Source organism: Cnephaeus nilssonii, assembly GCF_951640355.1.
Source record: "Cnephaeus nilssonii genome assembly, chromosome: 6".
Classification (NCBI taxonomy): domain Eukaryota; kingdom Metazoa; phylum Chordata; class Mammalia; order Chiroptera; family Vespertilionidae; genus Cnephaeus; species Cnephaeus nilssonii.
Window position 1 is genome coordinate 83273660 of NC_137077.1, and position 9629 is coordinate 83283288.

General features: G+C 36.2%; 1 pseudogene across 1 annotated transcript in view; it reads left to right on the top strand.

The window, feature by feature from the left end:
* LOC307101100 (heterogeneous nuclear ribonucleoprotein A1-like) overlaps positions 1-6425 on the top strand; it is a 93490-nt pseudogene extending 87065 nt beyond the window's left edge. Inside the window, exon 2 of the transcript in view lies at positions 5545-6425. The product of the transcript in view is annotated as a heterogeneous nuclear ribonucleoprotein A1-like (transcript). The remainder of the gene's footprint in view (positions 1-5544) is intronic.
* Positions 6426-9629: the final 3204 nt, after the last annotated feature.

The following is a 9629-nucleotide window of genomic DNA, read 5'->3' on the forward strand; positions in this document are numbered from 1 at the left end:
ATAAGAGAAAGGTGGTGACGGGTAAACTATTTCAGTCTGGAGGAACATGGTATCAGTGGTCCCTTAGACCTGTAATTCTTTAGGATTTTTCTTCTGGAGTTTCCATCCCTGATGTTTTTCTTGAATTCTTTTTCATCAAAGAGTTGTTAAACCCAGCTGCTAACTATCAAGTTACTTGATGGATTTTTGACCCCAAGTGCTGTCAGTCAGTATCAGCATTAGGTGTTTGGAGATATCTTACTCCTGGTGCTTGGTAGAGATAAAGACTGTGGACAGAAGTTTCTGATCCATTGCCAAAGGGGTGAAAATGTGTCTAGAAACTCAAATTGGATAGCATATTTTATTTCCTCACATACACATTGATTTTTCTGGTAGCCCTTTTATACTTTGAATACAATTCTAAACCACCGACTCATGATATGAATTACTATAGTCTTTCCTGTGATGAATGGATAATACTCATTGTGTATAATAGTATGTCTAAGGCTAAATATGTCACACATTCTAAATAACTGACTTCCAAAGAACATTTGCATTACATCAATTTGTAATAGTAAGCTCATTCCCCTGATTTCTTTTTTCAATTACATAATGAAATTGAATAAAGCAGGTGTCAGATCCACATCTCTCCATACACTCACTTTACCAGTTCAGAGAAGAAAGGTGAATTTAATGCCAAGTCACTGACTTGGTTAAATGTTTTTTTTATCAGATTCTATTAATTTCTCACACTACTGCATTCCTCTATCACCTCCATTTTGCTTAAGAGGAGACAGAGCCACAGAGTAAAAAATTGTTTACTGAATTGTGAAAGCCACAAGTTAAATATCACAAATGATAAACATGTATATTAACCTTTCTTATTTTATGTTCTTAAATATTTTTTATGAAAAGTTGACAAAAAGAAGCTATTTTTGAGATTTTTTTCTATGAATACAACTAGATAAACATTTCATCTCACTTTATTGTGATTTTCCTTATGATTTGGGGGAATTGAAGAAATGAAGTGGTATGTACAAGATAAATTCACTTATGTAAAATTTTAAAATCACAAAACAACACTATTGTCAATGGCATAGACATATATAAGAGTATAAATATGTGCACAGAGGGCACATGCTAATATCAGGCTATGGTTACTTCTGGAGAGGCAAAAAAATGAGAATCAGTTATTTAATTTAGGTTTAAAAAATTCTCACATTTGGTGCTAATTGTGAGTTGAGTAATCTAACTTTGATACTGTCCTACTATTTGACTCCACTTCATCTTCCTCAATAGGGTTACTTTGTTATCTAATATAAACTCATAAATTTTAAATATGAACTTTAAAAATAATTTGCTTAGTGTTTTTAAATTTAGGAATAAATTATCTTGCTATAAAATATACATATTAAGGCTCTACTTCAAGTTACATTATATCAAGTGAGATAGAACTGAACATGATGGAAGTGGATTATACTAATTATATCACTGAATCATTGTAGAATAGCTCTATTTCAGTAAGGTTCCTTAAGGAATTATGGAAAAATATCTGGAGAATGAATGAAATGGATAGAGGAAAAGTTTTCACTTTTTTTCCTTGAGAATAGACTTTAGGTAGCTTACAAAATTCCCTTACAGCTTGAAAACAACAACACCATATTACAAATTGGTACCTGAGTTTCTGAGAACAAGAATCAAAATAGAAAACAAAATTAATATAAATGCTGGCTTTTCCATTAATGTAAATGATTACCTTTAATAGGGGGCCTCCAACTTCCAATTATTCAAACACCCTCTAGGATTAAAAAAAAAAGTTTCAGAATTAAAATGAGTCATACTCTAAATTGAGATCTAAAACAATGGTGTTTTCTTTTTTTTAATTTTAGTCTAGCATAACAAAGAATATTCAAATGTAGATTTGGAACTTACCAATGTTCTTATAACTTTAAATGAGAGTCATTATTAGAATTCCACTGATTTACAACATTGCTTGCTATAAGAACTGATCAACATCAACACCAATTTAATAAGAACATTAATTGCATATGCAACTGTGTGTGATAAAATAGAAAGAAAATCAATTAGAGCAATTGTCATTGTCTTTATCATTATGATCATCTTTATCATAATAATGACCAACATTTTTTAAACTCTTCATAGCTGTCAAAGTGCTTTCATTTTTGGTACTTCTCACATCTCACAATCTCCTTGTGTACACCGTGTTATTTATTCCCCTAGAATTGAAAAAAAAATTTAAAAATACAGAAAAGTAAAAGCAATAGCAAATAAGAAGATATTGTTTCTACGTCTGGTGGCATTTTAAAGAGATCAATGCAGGAGAAGGGCCTTGGAGGAAGGAAGTCAGGAAGATGTGTTGTTAGCTGAGCAATGGGATTGTGACTATTTCAGATCTCTAATGCTTGGTTAGAAACTGCCCAAATAACATTAAAATACATGGAGAAATATATATTTTAAACTAATTATTATGAAAACATTTGAATTGTTCTAAAGAAAAATGTTTTAATAAATTCACATGTAACCATCAGCAATCTTGTTTTCTCTACATCCCTACCCAGGCCCCATATAACACATACTAGATTATTTTGAAGCAAAACTAAGGATATCAGATCATTTCATTTAAGAAAATGAAAATATATTTTATAAAAGAAAACTAAATTCATTTGAATTGAATGTGGATTTACATAGAAGAAAATACTCTTTGATCCAATCACTCACAATTGGTATTTTATTTATTTATTTTTTTTGGGGGGGGCGGCGCGGATTTATTTTCAAACTCCTGTACAAATTTGGCCCTCTTCTTTCTGTGTGAATAACATATTCTACCTGACATTTAATAATGCTGCAAACTTTTCCTAAGGCTACCCAAAGGTTTTGTACATTTTCATTTTTGTGATACAGCCTTGAGTAAAATGGATTCATATAAATGTTCATTGGATGACTGATACATGGGTAAAGTGATATAAACATGGCTAATTTTGGGTAGATGACCACAGTAGACAAGTGTTCATCAAACTCCTGTTAGCCAAGACACTCAATTTTTAACACTGCTTGCCACAAACAATTTTGTGATCATGAGCAAGTCAGATAACTTTTATGGATCCTTTGCTTTCACTAATAAAATAGAGGATTTATGTGCTAGATTACCTCTAAAATGGATAGATATTATCGTTTTAAACACTAGATTACGTTATTCATTTTCTGAAGTGCTTTATTTCTTACTTCCACTTTATATATTCAGTATTTTGAGGCCAAGAGTCCTTGTTCAACAGTGACTCTAACCCCATTTAAATAAGCTTTATTCCCTATGCAAGATAGGTATGCCAAATATAGAAAAGGAGCAATGATGGACAGGAAGTCAGCAGTAATTATAGTGAGCAAATCAATCTTCAAGGAGAGGACTTGAACACTGAAAACAAAACCATTATATCTATCAAATCTATGAACTTACATAATTTGATCTTTCTTTAAATGTTGAGTTCAAATTGACCGTTATCAATTTATTTGGTGATAACCCCAGGTAAATATATGTGGCATTGTATTAAACTTTAAAAGTTTAATGTCAATAAGTGGGTTATTATTTTTAGTATATGTTTTCCTATTATTTTCACTGCTGAAATCCAATGTGAAATATAAATGTTAAAAATGCAGGATTGTGTTTTAGAATTTTTAGAGATTTTTAAAGAATATATTGGCTTTAAAAAAAAATCTGTCCAGTGATGAAACACAAAGGAGAAGCCACCTATTTCCTGAAAGTTACTTTTAGAAAAGAAGGTCATCAAAGCTGAGTTATATTGTTGCTTTTGGCAATGCTTTGTGATGGTCCTTGAGCATCTATTATTCGCTCATCATATATTAAAACATGAAGAGACTATCTGAAAATAGTTTTAATATTCTAAATAACATTAGCTTTTATTCACATTAGTTTTACCTGACCTAGGAATCAGTTACTGCAAAAACCATTATGCTTTGCAGTATTTTCCTATATGGCTAAGAATACTAATACCAAACTCATTTCTCAAGAGTTAAAGATAGAGCTTTTCAAAGATTAGTGAAGACAGAATTCCATATATATATATATATATATATATATATATATATATATATATATATATATATATATATTTTATGCACCAACAACCAAAAATCCAAGAGAAGAAATGGTTCTCCTTGGGAACAACAAAACAGAGAGATGCATATAGGTACTCAAATACACACACACACACACACACACACACACACATTTCTAACTGTAATTCAAAAAGTAACTGAACCATGCTTTTGCTTATAGAGAACAAAAATATACTTTGAAAAAATATTCTCACGTTCTAACTTTAGCTTGTTTCTATTATTCACACAGGATGCATCATACTCAAAAGAATGACCAGGGAACTTTTGAAAGATTAGAGGGATTGCTAAAGCAGTTATTGTGTGTAAATATACTATTTGAGCACCTTTATGTAATGGAAAAATCAGACATGGTCTTAACATTTTAGCATTCAAGGTGAAACCTTAGGCATCTTGCACATCTGTGGCAAAGATTAAGAGACTTACAGTCTTGTCAACTTGAAGGTAACAACTTCAAGAAAAATATTTACCCATCAGATATGTTTTATCAGTCAGCAGTCTTAATGAATTGTATTTTGGATAACTTATAAAATTATTTTAACAGACTGTCGAATCTCAGAGGGAAGGTGGGGGGCGGGGTGGGAAGCAATCAACCAAAGAACTTGTATGTATATATTTATAACCCATGGACACAAACAATAGGATGGTGAAGGCTGGGGCCTGGGAGTGAGGGGAGGGAGGGTCTATATGGGGTATTTGGGGGGGTGGGAGGAACATATGTAATACTTTTAATAATAGAGATTTTTAAAATTATTTTAGCTTATATATAAAAAATCACTCATCCAAGATATAGCTTTAGTCTGAACTATCTCATTTGTAACAAAATTGAGGAAATATTTTAAGAAAATTATAAAAACTTCATTTTTAAAGGACAATGCTGTGGACATATATTTAAGAAATAATTTTCTGCCTATTTTTCCTCCTTAATTATTTAAATTTAGGTTGTATTTTATAACTTGATTTTGAAATGTCTTCTTGAACTTCAACCCAAATTTCCAGGTAATGAAAAAGCATTAAAGCTCTCTAAGTACTACAAGAAAATGTAGTCACTTCATCACTGCAATAACTTGAGGGGAAGATTAAAAAGGCTTTTTGAAAATGGTATAGTAAGTTGTGGTAAATAAATTAAAGCTCTTGTGATATACATAAAAACCCTAAAATGTGTATTGTATGAGAATAGTGGGAAAATTGGTAGAGCAAAGAGTTGAGAGATGCAGTTCAGCAGCTGAACACAGAACACTTGCCTGGAAGTCTGCATTTCAAAGGTACACCTCCATTATAAAATCTACTGTATACAGAACTTTGGAAAAAAAAAAATCTATGCATGCTGCCAGTGGACCAAGTCTCCCCTCTTGCAGTCTTCGTGTCTAAGTCAGAGTTCCCTAAAGAGCTCAAATAGAAGCTTTGTATCAGCAGTTTGAGCTTTGAAACACCTAATGAGAGTGTGAGGGGCCATGTTAAGCAACGGAAATGCTCACAGACGGTATGGTGATGAGAGATCCTAACAGGCTTTGGGTTTGCCATGTGTGCCACTGTGGAGGATGTGGATGCAGCCATGAATGCAAGGCCACGTGAGGTGGATGGAAGAGTTGTGGGACAAGAGAGGGCTATCTCAAGAGAAGATTCTCAAAGGCCCGGTGCCCACAACTGTGAAAAATATATTTGTTGGTGGTATTAATGAGGACACTGAAGAACATCATCTAAGAGATTATTTTTAACATATGGGAAAATTGAAGTGATTGAAATCATGACTGAGACAGTAGCTAGAAGAGAGGCTTTGCTTTTGTAACCTTGATGACCATGACTCTCTAGACAAGATTGTCACTGGGAAACACCAAAGCTTGAATGGCCACAACTGTGACCTAAGGGAAACCCTAGCTAAGCAAGAGATGGCTAGTGCTTCATCCAGCCAAAGAAGTCAAAGTGGTTCTGGGAACTTCAGGGATTGTCGTGGAGGTGGTTTGGGAGGGAATGACAACTTCAGTCATGGAGGAAATTTCAGTGGTCAAGGTGGCTTTGGTGGCAGCCGTAGTAGTGGTGGATATGGTGGCAGTGAGGAATGGCTGTAGTGGATTTGGCAATGATGGAAGCAGTTTTGGAGGTGGTGGAAGCCACAGTGATTTTGGCAATTACAACAATCAATCTTCAACTTTTGGACCATAAAAAAAGGAAACTTTGGAGGGAGAAGCTCTGGCCCCTATGGTGGTGAAGGCCAATAATTTGCCAAACCACAAAACCAAAATGGCTAGGGCCACTCCAGCAGTAGCAGTAGCCATGGCAGTGGCAGGAGGTTTTAATTACTGCCAGGAAACAAAGCTTAGCAGGAGAGGAGAGCCAGAGAAGCTACAGCTTATAATGGATTCCTGAACTCAGCCAAGAACAGTGATGGCAGGGTCTAGCTGAACAAAAGAAGATGTGTTAGGTAATACTCATGTGTATGGGCAAAAAACTCAAGGACTGTATTTGTGACTAATTGTATAAAAGGTTATTTTAGTTTCTGTTCTGTGGAAAGTGTAAAACATTCTAACAAAGAGTTTTAATGTAGATTTTTTTTTTGCAACCATGCTATTCATCGCTAAATGTAATAGTCTGATCATGATGCTGAATAAATGTGTCTTTAAAAAAAATTCTATGATGTCAAGTGCTTGCTGTAGTCATAGCAATGCATTTATGGTGGCTATTTGAGTAAGAGCTAAATGTTACAGCTAAAATCTGATCAAAAACCCTTTGTGTCTATTAAAAACCTAAATATGAATAAGTGTGCCATGTTCTGGCTGTGATGATTTTTGTTGTCAGCTAATGGAAAATTGTTTTGAGTAAATAAAAATACATCTTGATAGCTAGTACATTTCTATCTCTTTGGGCCTACAAGACCCTGTGTCTATTAAGTTTTTCTTTAAGCTTAAGCTTAACCCTATCTATTCCATTATCCCCCTCCCCACAATACTTTCTTACCTCTGGAACTTGGTTAAAAAGAACATGAAGTCTAAAAACAAAACAAAAACCAACCAACCAAACAAACAAAAAAACCCTAGCCAATTTGGCTTAGTGGATAGAGAGTCAGCCTGTGGACCAAAGTCCCGGGGTTTGATTCCGGCCAAGGGCAAGTGTTTCTCTCACATAGATGTCTCTCTCTGTCTTTCCCTCTCTCTTCCACTCTCCCTAAAAATCAATGGAAAAATATCCTCAGGTGAGGATTAAAAAAAAGAAGAAGAACATGAAGCTCCATGTTCAACCAAATAATCAAAAGGCACTAAGTAGTCTAAGGGAAGTATGTTCTGAGTAAGTTTATCTTGGACTTGAATGCCTTCATAAACATCTATTTTAGTAGAACTTAGTAGTACTATTAACAGTAGAACTCTGCTTTCTGTACTTTATTGAGTCCTTGAATTAATTCATGTGCCAGTCCTGGAAATGGCTGCAATAGACAGGCAGATACAAAACATGCTTGCAGTGAAATGATTGCTTAAAGGAGTACAGTTTCAAAAGAAGTAGGAAGTTAAAATGAGAAAAAACAACAACTCTAAATTGTAGTCATATTATGAAATAATCCAATAATGTCTTTCCTTTGACACAGGCACCTAAACTTGTCACTTCTGTTATGTTTGGACACTACTTAGAAGTGGATAAGAAGAACACACCCACATACACCCTTACTTTCTTTCTCAGCAGTGAGATCCCTTTTCCAGAAAAGGGAAAATACTGAACCAAGGTGAAAATATAAAAGGGTAAATGCCATGCTAGATCACACCAGAGGTTTTTATCTAGCCTCCATATTTTCAAAATGTGAGATGCATATTCCTGGTTGTATCTGAAATAATTTGAGATGAAACAAAGACATGGCATTGAGTTGTATAATGAGGAATATTTAGTTTTCTATACTCTTAATCCTTTTGTTGACCCCATAAGTTGTCTTTGTATTTTCTATTTTTATTTTTGAATATGTAATTAATATCTCTTTAATATTTGTTAATTGTTCTTTATAATAATGGAAGCAGACCTCAGCTTTGAATCGTCATCAGGCAACAGTATCCAGTTATAGTTCAGTATATATTTTTAACTTTAGTAATGACTTAGTTACAATCTTTATTTACAACTAGAGGCCCGGTGCACAAAATTTGTGCACTGGGGGGAGATGTGTCCCTCAGCCCAACCTGGGACCCCTCGGAAGATGTCCGACTGCCTGTTTAGGCCCGATCCCACAGGGATCGGGCCTAAACAGGCAGTCAGAAATCCATTTCATAATTCAGGACTGCTGGCTCCCAACTGCTTGCCTGACTGCCTGATTGCCCCTAACCACTCCCCTGCCAGCCTGATTGATGCCTAACTGTCCCCCTGCCGGCCTGATCATCCCCAACTGCCCTCCTCTGACAGCCTGGTCACCCCAAATGCCCTCTCCTGCATATTTCCTCTTTATTAGATAGGGTTTTTTATTTAACATATTGTACAGTGTACCTGCTATGGTCTTGACAAACCAGTAAAAATGTAAACCCAAACTAAAGTTGTCATAAAATAAACTCCTTAAACAGGAATTTCATGAGACCTTGGAAAGGTAATATCATGTGGTTGTTGGGCATATATTTGAATAAGTAGAAGGTTTATAGGTGATTTCACACTTTTTCATATTTTCTAAAAGTTTCCTTTTCTTTTATAAACGATACACATGTAATCAACTGTCCATCTTTCCCTCCAAGAATTATTTTGAAAGGGCAAAGTCAATTGGAGCCAAGTCTGTTAAGTAATGTAGGTGTCAAGATGGAAGGCTTTTTCACATAGAGGTCTACTAACACTGTACTTATGCATTTTCCCACAAACTTTTGGCCCATTTTTTCCCTTCTGCTAGAAATACTCCTTCCAAGATGCCTTTCTCCTCTTAATAATCTCAATCCTCTCTACCTATGAAAGTTCTACTGGGCCCTTTGAGGGTTGGCCAACTCTCTGTGGCCCTCTCCCCATCCTTGCAGCCAGATCTTCTTGCTCCTTCCTCAGTGTTCCCACAGTGCCGTGGACACAGCTCCAGCACAGTCCACACATGCAACCTGTTGTCACCATTTCCTGGGAACATGCTGTCCTATTCTCTTCCCTTTATAGAGGAATCAAGCTGGAGTTTTGCAGGTTGGGAAGAAGCTGTCCCTGGCTGAAAGCAGAATGTGCCTAGAGGGGCTCAGACGCCTCCCAGCCAACAGGCCTACGGCCCGGGTCATGGGAGTGGATCGCACGGGAGAGGCACGCCCACAGCCCTGGCCACAGCTGGAAGCGGAACACGCTGAGAGGGGCGCAGGCGTCTCCCAGCTGACAGGCCTAAGGCCAGGGCCACAGCTGAGAGCAGACCACAGGAACGGATCGCGCTGAGAGGGGTGCAGGCATCTCCCAGCCGACAGGTCTACGGCCAGGGCCACAGCTGGGAGCGGATCACGGGAGCGGATTGCGCTGAGAGGGGTGCAGGCACCTCCCAGGCGACCAGCCACAGCCCTGGCGGAGGCTGAAATTAGAGTATGCGG